Here is a 19,024-nt window from a genome sequence, read left to right as displayed (position 1 = left end):
GCCTAGGATTACAAGATGGTTAAATAGATTGTTGGACAATTTCAATGACCATCCCATCATCAACAAGCAAGGTTGTAGGGATGAGCTTCTTGCTTTTTCAGACACTCTCTATTGGGGATGTGAAGGCATGCAGATGAAGGATGCTTGGCGAGTATTTTCATCAAATCTGGATTGGCATAATACATTTCCAAACATGATGAAACTATGGCAAGCTGTTCTTGTAATCCCTACGTCATCAGTGTCGTGCGAAAGAGGATTTTTGAAACAAAACATAATAAAAAACGATCGACGTCAGCTACTCAATGTCAAGATGCTTGAGGCTTTAATGAGGCTCTCACTTCTTGGTCATGGAATTGATAGCATTGATTGGGCAGCAGTTTATGAAGCTTGGGAGCTTGTGAAAGCAAGAAGAATGATTGAATTATGATGCTTTTGATTGGAATAACTTGAAAGTCTTCAATAATTTATGATGCCTTTAAAATTCTCTTGCTATAACGTATTTTGGGTGCTGAGAAGACGTCTTTTGAATTGTAAAAGCTTAATGCACTTACAAAACTAATATGTTTTCATTACTCAAAGTAAAGTGGTTTGTTATTAAAAGGGGCACTCAAAATTTTAGCCAAAGGTGACATTTTGACACCCATGGTTGATGGCAAAAGTGCCACTAGATTTTCCATGGCACCTAGACTTAGGTGCCAAATTTAAAGCCTGGTTGAAGGTGTCATTTCATTCATCATATTCCTGAGAGGTGGGAAGTCTAGCGTCCCACCATTCATCATATCCCTCAGAGGTGGGAAGTCTAGCGTCCTACCATGACGTTGGGCCTGGACAAGCGAAACGGGCGGGCGTCCCATCCCAAGAGGGCTTAGGATGGATCAGTGTTCACGAAAAACCGAGGTTTAGTGTCAGGTGAATGGCAAATTTTGGATATTAACCTTAAAATTTCAAAATACAAATTCACAAAAACCTGCAACTTTCAAGGCATTATAGTTATAATTTGACCTTCAAAATTTGGAGGTAGAACATTGGGATGGGTGCCCCAAGGAAAGCAAAAAAAAAAAAAAGAAAACGATACTGAATTGTAAAGAAAAATATTTTGTATATTAAATTGATTGGAGTTACAATGCTTTGATTGTCATCATTTATCAACGACTAATCAAGTGAATAGTATGAGTGACAGGATCTTTGCAGAAAGTAATTTTTTGTTTTCGTCTTGGCACCTGCAAAAAAAAGGTCTTATTAGTAGTATCTTACAAAATGATCTGTACATCATACTCAATGGTGTATGTAAATGTTAAATGGATTACCTTTCTATTATCCATTGTAAATGTATAATCTTTTGGTATTGTTCAATCTCCTCATATGTAAGGTCTTCTCTAATTTGAGAAAGAGATGTTTTAGATAGTGTGTTCAGCATTGAAAGTAGTTTCCCTTCCAAATATATCTCCATTACTAAAGGCATATTGGCAGGATCAAACTCCAGATCTTGATCTAATGGAGTAAGGTTTCCATTAACATTATGATATCTGGTGTAGTGAATGAAGTTTTGAGAGCTAATGATGTACTTGCAGATTATTAACTTCTTTTGCAAAACAGAAATGATGCTTTCTGTTTTTCTCGTGTCCCAACCATTATCCAAAAAGTCCAATGCCTTACTTGACTTGCAAATAAACATTGTAGAGGTAACTCTAATTTCGTCATCAAAGAAAAAGTCAACAAATACTGCAATAGGCATAAAAATAGGCAGCCTAACATACTTTGTTGCAATAGATGCCTTAAGAGACTTTTGTATATCTTGATACAACCTGATCCTGTAACTTTCACTTGTTTGAGTAGTGGGAAACGGCCAATCTTTGCTTTCAAATGATGGGAGTGGTAATGGAGTTAAACGACCCCACCCAGAGGACGTGTTGGGTTCAAAGTATTGCATATCATAGAAGAATATGCCATGGTCTGCAAGATCTATATGAGTTCTTCCTTTGTAAATTTGTTCGCCAACATATGCACGGAAAGCATCGAAAATCCCACTTATACTCTCCACTGGTTACCAGTCTATCCTATTGGATGGATAAATATCTACATCATACCAAAGGATTAGACACCTCTAAAACTAGAGTTAGATACTTTGTAAATAGCAATTAGAGACTTAAAAAAAGAAGAAGAAGCTAGACTCACAGTTGGGACGATAACGTGGAAGAGTAGAAGGAAAATTTTGCACCCTCAAGTCTACATGCTGGAAAACATGTTGTATTAGTATCTCTGTCACACGTTTGCTAGACACACATACCTTGAACTCTTTAACTTGTCCCTTGAATGGCTCCACAAATTCATTAGCGTTTCTCCTCTTCCTCTTTCTTCTCTGTAAAAGTACCCAGCTCCCGATTGTAATTGTAGATGGTATCCAAGTCCCATCATCCGTATTATAACTATTATATACAGTAACAGCTGAAATGCTAGTACGAGGCCTCCTAGAGGTTGCCATTTTGTGCAGCAGACAGAGATTTCATTAACGTCTTCACAATTTCGTGATCACGTTAACAAAACCTGTTGTTAACATAAAAATTCTTGTGATCACAATGTATATTCACGGGCATTTTTTATGACCTGCAAAAACCTTCTCTGCCAGTAATCCCGCCGGAAAAATGAACATTTCCCGGAGGGCCCGCCGGGAAAACCCATTTTCCCGGCGGGAAAATTAAAAAAATAAAAAAAAAATAAAAAATAAAAAAATAAAAAAATAAAAAAATAAAAAAATCATGTTCACAGTCATTCTTACCATTTTTGGGCCTTCTGGACTCATTTATGATGTCAAAAGTTCAAAATTCTTGGCACGAAAAAAGTTTTGTATAATTTGCTGGCCTTAAGTTCAATTGACACACCAATTAAATCTAACTATACTTACATCAATTGACTCAATTGTCCATGACATCATTGCACTCAATTGAGCCCAATTGGACTCAATTACACTTGATTTACACTCAATTGATATTAATTGGGTGTCAATTGATGTCAATTGTGCCTAATTCGACGCAATTGAGCCCAATTTACACCTAATTTGTATAAATTGGGTGTAAACTAAGTATCAATTGAGTCGAATTGGACTCAATTGATAATAATTGGATGTTAATTGATATTAATTAAGCCCAATTGACTTCAATTGGGTGTTAATTTATTACAATTAATGTCAATTAAGCTCAATTGAGCTCAGTTGACATCAATTGGGTGTCAATTGATATCAATTAAGCTCAATTGAGCTCAGTTGACATCAATTGGGTGTCAATTGATATCAATTGAGCTCAATTGGGCTCAATTGCACTCAATTGATACTCAATTGGGTGTTAATTGCATCCTATTGTGCTCAATTGAGCCCAATAGGATGCAATTAACATCAATCGGGTGTCAATTGATCACAATTGATATCAATTGCTCAATTGCACTCAATTGACACTCAATTGGGTATTAATTGCATCCTATTGTGCTCAATTGAGCCCAATAGGATGCAATTAACATCAATCGGGTGTCAATTGATCACAATTGATATCAATCAGGCTCAATTGCACTCAATTATGTGATCGATTGTGTGTCAATTGATGTCAATTGAGCCTAATATGATACAATTGAGCTCAATTCACGCCCAATTGGATGTAAATTGAGTGTCAATTGAGCCGAATTAGACTCAATTGATAGCAATTGGGTGTTAATTGATATCAATTAATATCCAATTAACACAATTGAAGTCAATTAAGTCTAATTGACTTCAATTGGATAATTTGGGTGTCAATTGAGCTCAATTGGACGTAAATGACATCAATTGGGGATCAATTAACATCAATTGAACCTTATTGACATCAATTGGGTGCCAATTAACATCAATTGGACTCAATTGACATCAGTTGGGTTTCAATTGAGCCAAATTGGATGCAACTGACATCAATTGGGTGTCAATTGATTACAACTGAGCTGAATTGGGCTCAATTGCACTCAATTGATATTAATTGGGTGTCAGTTAAACCTAATTCCATGCAATTGAGCTCAATTGACATCAATTCACATCAATTGCTCTCAATTGATATTAATTGGGTGTCAATTGATGTCAATTGAGCCTAATTCGATGCAATTGAGCTCAATTCACATGAGTTCATATCAATTGGGTGTCAATTGATGTCAATTGAGTAAAATTGAGTCTAATTGGGTGTCAATTGAGTCAAATTGAGTATAATTGGGTGTCTATTGATATCAATTGAGCCAAATTGAGTCTAATTAAACTTAATTAAGCCAAATTGAGTCTAATTGGGTGTCAATTGATGTCAATTGAGCCAAATTGAGTCTAATTGGGTGTCAATGGAGCCTAATTGACATCAATTGGGTGTCAATTGATGTCAATTGAGCCCAATTGAAGCTAATTGTGTATCAATTGACACACAATTGATGTCAATTGGGCTCAATTGACATCAATTGGATTCAATTGACACACAATTGATGTCACATGGGCTCAATTGATATCAATTAACACCTAATTGATGTCAATTAATATCAATTGGGTGTCAATTGATTATAATTGATGCTAAATTGAATGAATTGAGTCCAATTGACATCAATTAAGTCTAATTGGGTATTAATTGATCAATTGGGCTCAATTGATATCAATTGACACCCAATTGGACTCAATTGACATCAATTGGACTCAAAAGGGTGTTAACTGATGTTAATTGAGCCCAATTGACATCAATTGGGTGTTAATTGAGCTCAATTGGACACAATTAACAATAATTGGGTATGAATTGAACTCAATTGACATCAATTAGGTGTCAATTGAGCCTAATTGCATCCAATTGAACTCAATTGACATCAATTGGACAAATTGCATCCAATTTAATTCAATAGACATCAATTAAGCCTAATTGCATCCAATTTAACCCAATTGGACTCAATTGAATCCAATTGGACTCAATTGACATCAGTTAGGTGTCAATTGAGCCTAATTGTATCTATTTGGACTTAATTGACATCAATTGGGTGTCAATTAAACCCAATTGGAGTCAATTGATATCAATTGGGTGTTTATTGATATTAATTGAGTTTAATTGACATCAATTGGGTGTTTATTGATGTTAATCGAGTCCAATTAGAGATGCAATTGGACTCAATTGGGTGTGAATTAGACTCAATTAATATCAATTGGGCTCAATTGATATCAATTAGGTGTGAATTGATGTCAATTGAGCCCAATTCGATACAATTGATATCACTTGGGTGTCAATTAGACTCAATTGGCACCCAATTGATGTCAATTGAGTCCAAGTGGATGTCAATTGATATCAATTGAGCCCAATTGATCAATTGATACCCAATTAGACTTAATTGATATTAATTTGACTCAATTAGGTGTTAATTGATATCAATTAGACTCAATTGGGTGCTAATTGATGTTAATTGAGCTCAATTAGACTCAATTGACATCAATTAGGTGCTAATTAAGTATAATTGATGTCCATTAAGCCCAATTTGACTTAATTGATATCAATTGGGTATCAATTGACTACAATTGATGTCAATTGAGCTCAATTGACATCAATTGGGTGTTAATTAATGTCAATCGAGTCTAATTAATATCAATTAGGTATCAATTAAGCCAAATTGATATCAATTGGGTGTCAATTGAGCCCAATTCACATCAATTGGGTGTAAATTGAACCTAATTGGACTCAATTAACATCAATTAGGTGTGAATTGATGTCAATTGACCCCACTTGGATGCAATTAATAACAATTTGGTGTCAATTGGACTCAATTGGCACCCAATTGATGTCAATTGAGTCCACTTGGATGTCAATTGATATCAATTGAGCCCAATTGATCAATTGACACCCAATTAGACTTAATTGATATCAATTTGACTCAATTGGGTATTAATTGATATCAATTGAACTCAATTGGATGTTAATTGATGTTAATTGAGTCTCAATTGACATCAATTGGGTGCCAATTGAGTGCAATTGATGTCAATTAAGCCCAATTTGGCTCAATTAACATCAATTGGGTGTCAATTAACTACGATTGATGTCAATTGAGCTGAATTGACATCAATTGGGTGTTAATTGATGTTAATTAAGTTTAATTGACATCAATTGGGTGTTAATTGATGTCACTTGAGTCCAATTAGATGTAATTAGACTCAATTGGGTTTGAATTAGACTCAATTGATATCAATTGGGCTGAGTTAATTGGGTGTCAATTGAGCCCAATTGACATCAATTGGGTGTGAATTGAACGTGATTGGACTCAATTGACATTAATTGGGCGTGAATTGATGTCAATTGAGCCCAATTGGATGCAATGGATATCAATTGGGTGTCACTTGGACTCAATTGGCACCCAATTGATGTCAATTGAGTCCAATTGGATGTCAATTGGTACCAATTGAGCCCAATTGATCAATTGACATCCAATTAGACTTAATTGATATCAATTTGACTCAATTAGGTATTAATTGATATCAATTAGACTTAATTGGATATTAATTGATGTTAATTGAGTTTAATCGAACTCAATTGATATCAATTGGGTGCCAATTGAGTGCAATTAATATCAATTAAGCTCAATTCGGCTCAATTGGTATCAATTGGGTGTCAATTGACTACGATTGATGTCAATTGAGCTCAATTGACATCAATTGGGTGTTAATTGATGTCAATTGAGTCCAATTAACATCAATTGGATGTCAATTGAGCCCAATTGACATCAATTGGGTGTGAATTGAACTGGATTGGACTTAATTGACATCAATTAGGTGTGAATTGATGTCAATTAAGCCCAATTGGATGCAATTGATATCAATTGGGTGTCACTTAGACTCAATTGGCACCCAATTGATGTCAATTGAGTCCAATTGGATGTCAATTGATATCAGTTGAGTCGAATTGATTAATTGACACCCAATTATACTTAATTGATATCAATTTGACTCAATTGGGTATTAGTTGATGTCAATTGGACTCAATTGGGTGTTAATTGATGTTAATTGAGGACTCAATTGACATCAATTGGGTACCAATTGAGTGCAATTGGTGTCAATTCGGCTCAATTGGCATCAATTGGATATCAATTGACTAGGATTGATGTCAATTGAGCTCAATTGACATCAATTGGGTATTAATCGATGTCAATTGAGTCCAATTAAGCCCAGTTGTGTCCAATTGGGTGTCAATTGATTGAATCCAATTAAGTCCAATTAAGCCCAATTGAGTCCAATGGGGTGTCAATTGATGTCAATTGAGCCCAATCGATCAATTGACACCCAATTAGACTTAATTGATACCAATTGGACTCAATTGGATATTAATTGATGTCAATTAATATCAATTGAAAGTATAATAAGATCTAATTGATGGTAATCGAGCTTAAGGTGATAAATTTAGAGATAACTTTTTTTGTACAAAGAATTTTGAACTTTTGACATCATAAATGAGTCCAGAAGGCCCAAAAATGGTAGGAATGACTTCGAACATGAATATATTTTGACCATTTTTTTTAACTTTTTTTCCCGTCGAAAAAATGGATTTTCTCGGCGGGCCCGCCGGGAAAACAAAAAGCCCGGCGGGCTTCGGCAGGTTACCAGGTCACTGGTAACCTGCTATTTTGAGAACATGAAAACATGTGAACATGTGAATAACATGTTCACAAGTGTTATTAACAAAAAAAATCTTGTGATCACGTGAATATAAAATCCCTGGCAGCAGAATAGATAGAGGAGCTAAAGATGAAGAAGTTTAGGGGGGAAACTTAGCAAAAGAAAGTACCACTATGTTGGAGATGAAGAAGATTTGGAGGGAAGAAGATTACATTAGCTACTACTGACTTTACAGATCTTGCATGATTATGCCATTAGTAATATTTAAGATCAGCCGCTTCAGCGTGTATTATTTTAAATTTTTTTAAAGTTCAATGTCTATTATTTTATATTTTTTAAGTTGATATATAACTTATTTTTAGTATCATTTTGCTCTAATTTTGAGTGGAAAATATGGGGTTTCTCCGTTACGGAAGCCTCTTCCTCATTGGTTGACATCCACTCTCTCTCTAAAACTAAAAGGCCCAAAAGTGAGTCCATATTTTGCCTAATGATTTCATAATGACCAAAATAATATGTTTAACGAATAACATAGAATAAATAAGCCCACTTTTGATAATTAAATGAAAAGGGAATCAATAGCTCAAATTAAAGAGTGTTATTTACGTTAAAAGGTGTACTGTGAAAGAACTCCCATGAGATCAAAGGTAGAAAGCACAAAAAAAAATGTCATTTTCATGCACGGGATTAGAGAGTAAGAGCCATTTTCTCCTTGTGACAAATAAGAAATTTCACAAAGGAGATTACAATGATAAATCACCTTTGTCAAGGGGTTTATCAAGCAAGGTGGAGAGATAAAATCTTTCATTTATATTCAAATGCTACTAAGGACCTTAAGAATATATGGTTTCTTGTTTAAAATAGAGGGTACATTTCATTTCAATTATAAAATATAAAATACTCATGTGGGACCTGCGGTCCACCAAGCCATGATTTGTGTACACGCATGTCCTCGTCACTAAGTGACACATAATGGATCAAGAGGGAAAGATCTATGGTTGGAAAGAGGCGTCGCGATCTGGATTTGATCAACACCGTCGGATTTCCTAAACTACGGGTGAACTCAGAGTTCACTTGCCTGACGACGGTCTAGATTAGGCAAAATCGCGGGGCCTCTTTTCAACCTTAGATCGCTCTTGAACACTATGTCCTGTGGCACGCATGTTTTACCAGCCACGCAGCTCCACTCAGGCTCGATCGGCAGCTCAACACATGCACATGGGAAAGGTAAGAACAGGATAGCTCCGTCACCCTAATAGAGGCCATCGGGAGTTCATGGTTATCCTAAAGCCTCACTGATGAGTCATTAAACGGCCGCCACCATCTCCAACTCAAATCACCATGAAGCTTACACAAGTTCAAGGCAGCACCCACCAGCTTCATGCCGGTAGCCACCAAAGACAGTGCAAGTGCTACAGGTGATTGCCGATCACTAGGTGAGTGGCTAAGGGGTCGGTGATCTGTCACTCACAACTCACACTAGGCGATGATAGGAGCATAGTTAGTGCAGATTTTATGGTCACAATCTTGTTGTTAGATCAATCTTCAAGAAGTATCATGCTCCACAAAGACAATCACAAGATATCCAAAAGTCAACTCGTATAACAATCAACTCACATAAGTCAACGCACATCCTCTAGATCAATCTTCAAGAAGTATCACACTCCATGAAGACAAGATCACACTCCACAAAGACAATCACTAGAGATCCAAAAGTCAACTCAAATATTGTTCTCGCACCCACCTAAATGGTTTTCATGCGGTAGACAGTCTCGTCTAGCTAACAAATTCCTCCAATCTCTGAAGGTAGACCACGTCCTCAAAGTGTGGGGTTTCCCTTTAAGATCATGCCAAGCACCACCTCTTAGGAATAGTTTGTATTGTTTCTTGGGACACTGCAGAATTGCAAAATATGATTCCCACTTACTCAACCAGGCTGTCAAATAATCTAGCTACTCCTCCTTCTTCCCAGGAGTGAAGGGAAAATAGGCTGCCAAAAAGGTAGACATAGCCCACTATGGAGCTCCCCACCATCGCTCACTCAGAGCAACCCATGCCTTGAAATCATGGACCTACTAAATGAAAACTCTTAGCCCAGTTCGATCCATGAGGACCATTTGTGGTTGCTAAACAACATCCACAAAAGCCCAAAAAATTGGTCTAAATAGGACGTTGTGCACACGCATGTCCTCGTCACTAAGTGACACGTCATGGATCAAGAGGGAAAGATCTATGGTTGGAAAGAGGCGTCGCGATCTGGATTTGATCAACACCGTCGGATTTCCTAAACTACGGGTGAACAAGGAGTGAACTCAGAGTTCACTTGCCCGACGACGGTCCAGATTAGGCAAAATTGCGGGGCCTCTTTTCAACCTTAGATCCCTCTTGAACACTATGTCCCGTGGCATGAATGTTTTACCAAAAGAAGCCACACACCTCCACTCAGGCTCGATTGGCAGCTCAACACATGCACATAGGAAAGGTAAGAATGGGACAGCTCCGTCACCCCAATAGAGGCCATCGTGAGTTCATGGTTATCCTAAAGCCTCACTGATGAGTCATTAAACATCCGCCACCATCATCACAGCCATCTCCAACTCAAATCACCATCAAGCTCACACAAGTTCGAGGCAGCACCCACCAGCTTCACGCCGGTAGCCACCAAAGACAGTGCAAGTGCTACAGGTGATAGCCGATCACTAGGTGAGTAGCTGAGGGGTCGATGACCTGTCTCTCTATTTCTCAACACTACGGTTTACAGAAGCTTGTGATGTACATTCACGAAAAATAGGCCATCATATGGCTATATTTTTCACAAATCAAACTCTTCAATGGTTATATCAACAAGAATTGTCAATTCTATGCATAAAACTCACACAGTTTACAACCAATGCTCTTTATTTCTTTCAACAAAATCTCGGGGGGTTCACCTTAAAAAAATGTAAGTTACCACGTGAGTTCAAATGAATGGGTTTTTAATTAGATAAATTGAGAAAATTTAACAGGATTATATATTAACAGAAGGGGTTTTTCAATTCAGCTTTAGAAAAAAATCCGTTAGTTCATGTGTAAATAGGGGTTGTTTTATCAGGGGAAAAATTTTAGGTAAGGGGTTTTTTTAATACCTCTTGAACGCACGTTATACCAAGGGTTTTCTAGTAGTGCACCCCCTGAGAACAAAATCTAAATAGAAACCTTGGTTTAAAGCTTTAATTTCATCGCTATGAAGCAAATTCTGATACCAAATGAAACACCCCAAGCATCAAATCACTTACTTGGATGTTCGCCCAAGATCGACAGACACAACCAAGTAAATCAGAATACATGTGATCCATGAACCATCAACGACCCGAAGAGGAAAAATGAAGAGGTAGGCTAGCACTTGCCATCCTACCCATAGGCTTAGAACGACGTGTAGTAGCAAGCCACCCCCGAGCTAGAGGCCACGCGGAATCTGGCATCAATCGCATCAACACATGGCATGTGTCCCTTACCATGCACCCCGAGCCATCATAGCTATCTAGGCCCTCACGACCAATGTGACAATCCTATCCATGGGTTAACCATAGCTAGCCCACTTGGGATGCCCCAATCCCAAGCTCCAGAGTCCCACTAAGGAACTCCCCACAAATGAGCCACAATCCCAACTTTATAACCCAATAGTACCCAGTTCACATTGAGTAAATTGTAGCCTCTAAGGGTGGCCTCATTATGTTCGGCCAAATGGCCCAAAAGGGACATAATAGTAAGTCCACCTTTTAATCTCTATATCCCACCGTAATAAAATAACATAACAAGTGTGCCTTATTTATTGAAGTGCAATTTGCCTTAGGATGAATGAGGTAGGATATGTGCCATCTTCCCTCATTGATAGGGTTTGATTGATTAGATCTCTTGGTCAAGCAAAGAAAAATACAATCATGAGGCACAAAAGAGAGATGATCAAGGGATAAAAAGAGAAGAACAAAAAGATAGGTCGCCCCTCTTGGTACAATTGTGAATTGCGGGAGTTATCCCAGATAGTATATCAGGTAAATGATGTAAATCGCATTAAAATTATGGTGTGCTAATAACTACAACGCAACTAATGAGTAGACATTGAAAATATAGGATGAGTATCTCACCCGCCACTAGAGATATTGACCCCTTGTGGAAACCTTACCTCCAAAGGAGTTTGATAAGCTATGGATTCCCGCTTTCCATAAAGATGACCCAATATGCTACTAGGCCCTAAGCTGGCATTGCAAGCCCCATTCTAGGGGATCGCTTCTTCGAGTAAGCATGAATCGTTTACTTTCTTATACACAATCTCATGTATAGCCATGATGTATAATGTCATGAACTAATGAGTTTTCTATATATGTAGGCTAATTGTGGGGATAAGTTGGGAGGAGAAACCAACTTGTTTAGCCAAGGAGCGGCTCTATAGCTTGGCATCCTCAACACTATCGAATGAGGAAAAATGTGCTATCTTGGAGGTCTTGATTTCTGGGGACCACATATGGCTAAACCAATTACAAATCCCAAGGAGTGAGAATCATTCAATTTTCATAAATTTCAGAGTGCACTATCATGTAGTTTCCTTGTTGATATGGCTTTGATGTACTGTATAAGAGTGCACTATCATGTACTTACCTCATTGGTATGGCAAAGCAGCCAATGTTGCAGATTTCAAAGAATGGCTAAAAACGATTGAAAACAAGAGGTAATGTGGCATGAAATTGTACTACATGTTACGAAACTCATTACACAAATGGAAGATATGTACCAAGTACAATTACAAATCCCAAGGAGTGAGAATCATTCAATTTTCATAAATTTCAGAGTGCACTATCATGTAGTTTCCTTGTTGATATGGCTTTGATGTACTGTATAAGAGTAAAGTAAAGAACCGGTCAATAGAGGAAACCCTCCTTGGGTACTAAATAAAAGTAAAGAACCGGTCAATAGAGGAAACCTTCCATGTGCACCAATAAAAGTAAAGAACCAGTCAATAAAGGAAACCTTCCCTGTGCACCAATAAAAGTAAAGAACTGGTCAATAGAGGAAACCCTCCCTATGCACTAATAAAATTAAAGAACCGGTCAATAGAGGAAACCCTCCCTGTGCACTAATACAAGTAAAGAAATGGTCGATAGACAAAACCCTCCCTGTGCAATAATACAAGTAAAGAACCAGTCAATAGAGGAAACCCTCCCTATGTACTAATACAAGTAAATAATTGGTCAATAGAGGAAACCCTCCCTGCGCACCAATAAAAGTAAAGAGGAAACCCTCCCTGTGCAGCACCAATAAAAGTAAAGACGAAACCCTCCCTGTGCAGCACCAATAAAAGTAAAGACGAAACCCTCCTTGCGCACCAATAAAAGTAAAAGTAAAGAATCGGTGGTCAATAGATGAAACCCTCCCAGTGCACCAATAAAAGTAAAGAACCGGTCAATAGAGGAAACCCTCCCTGCACACCAATAAAAGTAAAGATCCGATCAATAGAAGAAACCCTCCCTACGCACCAATAAAAGTAAAGAGCTAGTCAATGTGTCATTCAAGAGAGAGAGAGAGAGAGAGAGAGAGAGAGAGAGAGAGAGAGAGTTTGACAAATAGAGTTCCGCCCAAAACCTCCCTCCACCAAGCTCCTTCAATGCCCACTCTTGTTGGCCCCTTCACCTCACCCCACTTCCCTTAATCCTACTGATTTCCCCCCTACCCACCTACTAGACCCACAAACCTACCGCCTAGGTGCCCTCTCCCACCTCTGTTGTAGACCACCCATTCTGCCATGCTGTAAATGGGGCCTCCAAAAAATCATCAACCCATGTTAGTGTCTGTGGAAGAAATCTCGTAGAGGACGTGCGGTGTGGGTGATGCCTACGATTCCTACCCGGATGTGGAAGCTTTGGCCAATTGGAGAAGAATTTGTTGTTGTTGTCAAGAATGACTGACCCACCATGGATTTCTTGGGGGAAGGTACACCTACAATGTGGCAAATGACTCCATGGATTGACCAGCTCGACCTGATGTACCATCCACCCCCATGGATCGACCAGATCGACCTGATGTACCATCCATGCCTCCATGGATCAACCGGATGTAGCTCCTTACAAAATTGGCCGCCTCCTTTGTTGATGGGAGACCAATCTAAGCTTGGATTATTTTGGTTCTTTTGATGGATTGCAGCAAAGATGAGTTGGTCAATAGAGGAAACCCTCCCTGCGCACCAATAAAAGTAAAGAGGAAACCCTCCCTGTGTAGCACCAATAAAAGTAAAGACGAAACCCTCCTTGCGCACCAATAAAAGTAAAAGTAAAGAATCGATAAATAGACGAAACCCTCCCAGTGCACCAGTAAAAGTAAAGAACCGGTCAATAGAGGAAACCCTCCCTGCACACCAATAAAAGTAAAGATCCGATCAATAGAAGAAACCCTCCCTACGCACCAATAAAAGTAAAGAGCTAGTCAATGTGTCATTCAAGAGAGAGAGAGAGAGAGAGAGAGAGAGAGAGAGAGAGAGAGAGTTTGACAAATAGAGCTCCGCCCAAAACCTCCCTCCACCAAGCTCCTTCAATGCCCACTCTTGTTGGCCCCTTCACCTCACCCCAGTTCCCTTGATCCTACTGATTTCCCTCCTACCCACCTACTAGACCCACAAACCTACCGCCTAGGTGCCCTCTCCCACCTCTGTTGTAGACCACCCATTCTGCCATGCTGTAAATGGGGCCTCCAAAAAATCATCAACCCATGCTAGTGTGTGTGGAAGAAAGCTTGTAGAGGACGTGCGGCGTGGGTGATGCCTACGGTTCCTACCCGGATGTGGAAGGTTTGGCCAATTGGAGAAGAATTATGTTGTTGTCAAGAATGACTGACCCACCACCTGGAAACAATGGGCTTCTTGGGGGAAGGTACACCTACAATGTGGCAAATGACTAGTCTATGGATGTACCATCCATGCCCCCATGGATCGACCAGATCGACCTGATGTACCATCCATGCCTCCATGGATCAACCCGATGTCTCCTTACAAAGTTGGCCGCCTCCTTTAGCTTGGATTATTTTGGTTCTTTTGATGGATTGCAGCTTCTGCGCTGATTGAATGTACAATAAGGCATAATTTGTTGAGTTAGGTGCGTAGGAACTTGGGAGTTCAAGGGTAGGAAACAACTAGCACCACAACATTCACTTGGGGACACATGAAGTCATGAAAACAGGGAGTTAATGGCCATAAAGTTTGAATCTTAAGGACCCAAAATCCCAAACGAGAATTTAATGGACATAAAGTTTGAATCTTAAGGACCCAAAATCCCAAATAGGGATTTAATGGCCATAAAGTTTGAATCTACTATTTGTGAGGACCCCCATGCCCTTCTATACTATAGCGGAAGCCTATTTAAGCAAGGGGTCTTTCCCATAATATCATTATAGTAGGCCTTCCCAAGTATCTCTCTAATGGCATAGCTTGGTGAAGTCCCCACCTTTGGGAAAATACGAAAGATTCCTCCTCATTTTGCATCTCCTAACTTATCTACAATTGATTCCTATCATCTGCTACACTCACACATAGATGACCATACCCCTCGATCGATTGAGAAGCCGGAGGCTATCCTATTTAACTACTTTACATCAGTCTAAATATCTAATTTCCCAACATAAAAACTTTTCCCACTAAGAATAGTTTTCAATCAACATAGTTTGATGTTTTGTTTGGAAAGTCCCCGAATAGCTCAGATCTACCTAGCCCAATTCCTAGGAAATGTTCTTTTTTTTAGCTTCTAATAGATTCATAGACTCAGTCTAGCCCCCATCTAGCCACCCTAAAAATTCCTACCAAATTCTAGGAACTATTCTCTTTTTCAGCTCCTACCAAATTCATAGGCTCAATCAAGCTAGCCCCAGTGGTTAGAAATTTTTAGGGTGGCTAAACGAGGGTTAGACCCATGGTTTTGATCGGGCCTATGAAGCTGTCGTTTACTCACACACCCCATAGGAAAATACATTTTTGCTTTCGCACACAAGAAAACATTCTTTTCTCAACATTTCTCAACATCTCTTAAAACTTAAACTTAATCACCGCACACAAGAAAACATTCTTTTCTCAACATTTCTCAACATCTCTTAAAACTTAAACTTAAACTTAATCACCGCATTACCTATATATGATTTTTGGATGACTTGTGATTGGCCGTTCTTAGGTGCGTCTTACACCATTATATCCATTTGGTCCAACCATATCACATATATCTATCGGCCTTTTTCTGACGATGGCATAGTCGGCCAAAAATCACCGTTTTCTTTTTATGTTCGGCTCAAACGATGCCTTTTTCTTACGACGACGATCGGCTCTACAGTCTATCTTATAGGTCCAAAAAATCTATGGGTCAAGGGGCCATTAATCCTACCCTAGAATTCTACTATAAGCACACACTCCATTTATCAATTTCCACATTGGTGCAACGAGAAGGGTCACTATCTCATGGGATGCCCAAAGTCATTCTTGATACATAAAACTCCAACTAGGATCCTTCCGTCAATGTCATGAAATATAAAACCTTTTGCAAGTAAAGTTAAACCCATGGTTCTCTTGTTTCTCACACTAGATTCTTCATATGATCCCAGATCACACTTTTCCTCACACAAGAGTCCATTCTTGGTGATTCAACTTTCTTTCCAAGAGCCAATCCTTGGTCAAGCTTCAAGGTTCTCCAAGAGTCCGTCCTTGGGGTTTCCTTCCAATACTCAATCTTTGATCCAATCACCACAAGACACAATTTTGAGAGTCTGGTCTACCAAGAGTCTGTCCTTGGGGTTTCCTTCCAATTTGATCCAATCATCATGACACAATTTCGGCCACTAAACTCTATGGCCTCTAGGTCAAATTTTAAACTCATAGTGCACATAAGGTCTAAAAAGAATTCACATCCTTGGGTCTCATCACGTCATCTTTAAAGATAGATTTTATCTTTAAAGAGTCTTTACATAAGGAGATTTGCCTCCAAAAATAACGTTAAAACCATAATCTAGACTAAAGAAAGCGGGTTTCTCTATGCCCATCATCTCTCTATAAATAAGATTGCCAAAAGACATCATCATCCCTCTCTAGATAAGATTGCCAAAAGACATCATCATCCCTCTCTAGATAAGATTGCCAAAAGACATCTAAATCTACCATGATTATCCCAAGTCTATATTTATGGAATCTAACCCCAAAATTGAGTAAAAAGCTCATCTAGTTTCTCTCCCTAGAATCCTATCTACTCGAATATGGTACCTCAATTGTTTTTTTCATCCCTTTGTTAATGCTAAGGTTTTCTACTACCTTTTTGTTCATTTGGCCCAAATCATCTGAACCATTTTGGAGTAGTTTGTCTTAAGATTTAGCTGAAAAATCCTTAGCATCAACGAGGATTATGCGGTCCCGTAAATCACAACCTCTTTTTCACAGCTTGATATCTCATTGGTTTCCATTGGTGATATGATTTGAGAATGAGCTTTCACTTGGTCTTTGTGCACTACCAGCCTTTCGGACTCAACACAAAAATTGCTTGCACTTGTATTTAGGCCTTTGTGCATGAAGTAATTCCTTTGGTATCCACCTTTGTGTCACCTTTGTTAATTTCTTCTGACCTCTTTGCCACGTATGACACCAGTTAGGCTTATATTATTTCCTTATTCTTTGGCTATACATGGTGTCCTCCCCTTTACGGTCCACACTGGTGTGCCCACATCCACCTTTTGTGGAATGTTGTAAGCATGCCAAATTGATTCTAAGGGAACTATGGTGGTAATCACAATGGGTGAGGGAATCGTTTCGGCTCAAGGGGTATAGAATTTGCGTGAGAGAACCATCCCAGTTCACAGATTGAAACTATCGCTGGATTCTCATGAATATGGTCCACATTTGCTACTTGAGAGAAGGTGTCATATTCATCCATCTCCACCATAATGAGATTCACTCCTGAACCATCCTCTTTGGTGTCTTCATTGTGCTCTTGAATTGTCTCTTCTCTAGCGGATTACTTCTTCAAATGGCTACCATTGACATAGGTTGGCAATTCTTCCCCCTCTAAAGTTTGAATATTTATTATGCCCAAGTTTATGATATGCTTAACCTTAGATGGACACGTGTACTTAAGCTTACCCTTATGTTTCTGAGAGTTGAGAGCTCTCAACTCTCATTAAGATTGTATGGACCCATGTATTTAAGCTTACCCTTATATTTCTGAGAGTTGAGAGCTCTCCCTCATTAAGATTATTTTTCCTTGGATTCTAATCAAACTACACCTTCCACCTTGCTTTCGCAATCATCATTGCATGGGCTGCCATGATTTGCACATCATCAAGCCTCGCTAAATTCTCCAATATTTTGGTCTTGCTTTCGCAGTTGTCATCATCGCATGGTCTGCCATGCGATGATGACCATGGTCTGCCATGATTAGCACCTTTCTAATAGATCCATCAATGTATAACCATTCCTCTGCTCCAAATTGTAATCAACATGCTTGCTAATTACTTGGAACTGAAAATTCCATTGGAAATACTGCTTCAAAGCCAAAGGTTAACTTGGGCCATGCTATTCTTAGCTGACGTTCTATAAGCCCACCTTCCTGCTTCCACAACTTTTGTCCAGATTTTGCACAAAGTCTTGTTGGTCACCTTCAACTTACCCATTCTCTTGAGGATAATGGTCTTCCAATGAACCACCAAAACTTCCAACACAAGCTCCTTGATCACCTTGTTGACAAAGTGTGCCCCTTGGTCACTTACCACCTCAATGGTGGGCACCCAAATCAGACAAACATTTTCTCATGAATAAATTTTGATGTATCTCATGCATCATCGATCCTTACTGCCTTGGCCTCCACCCATTTAGTAAACTAATAAGTGTCACGACCTCCACAATTGTGTTGCACTAAGGTGACCTCCATATTATGGAGTCAAGCTAAATGCATATATTCTTCGAGAGAGGCAACTAACTTTAACTTTCATAGTACATACTAGATACACGAGACTCACTCTCACTCTCTCTCTCTCTCTCTCTCTCTCTCTCTCACACACACACACACACAAGTAGTGCCACAACCTCCTCCATTAGCCAAAAAAAAAGTTTATGAAGGCAATCAAACGTCTCTCTCTCTCTCTCTCTCTCTCTAAACAAGTACTCTTTCCCTCCCCTCCTACAAATGCATTGTTCTTCATATCATTCAGTAGATATGTGCATTAAAGTTTGCTTTAAACTTAACATCAAGTATTTAAACTTTATTTCACTTAACTGAATAATTACATAAGCTTGATTACACTTAGTAAAATAATTATCTAAAATTATTATAAATTAATGGAAACTTTTTGACACATAAAGCTGAGAAATAAAAGGCATTTATATCAATAAGATTGTTCCCACTTGTT

General features: G+C 38.7%; 1 protein-coding gene and 1 pseudogene across 2 annotated transcripts in view; one reads left to right on the top strand and one right to left on the bottom strand.

The window, feature by feature from the left end:
• The window catches only part of LOC147626852 (uncharacterized), a 42,778-nt gene that overhangs the window by 17,812 nt on the left and 5,942 nt on the right, over positions 1–19,024 (top strand). The gene's annotated exons all lie outside the window — the stretch shown is intronic.
• Positions 1,146–2,494, bottom strand: LOC147626854 (uncharacterized; annotated as a pseudogene).

This window comes from Cibotium barometz, chromosome 21, assembly GCF_041138505.1.
Source record: "Cibotium barometz isolate CiBa-2024 chromosome 21, ASM4113850v1, whole genome shotgun sequence".
NCBI classification, from domain to species: Eukaryota; Viridiplantae; Streptophyta; class Polypodiopsida; order Cyatheales; family Cibotiaceae; genus Cibotium; species Cibotium barometz.
Note: the sequence above shows the minus strand (reverse complement) of the source record. Positions and strands in the feature narration are given on the sequence as shown.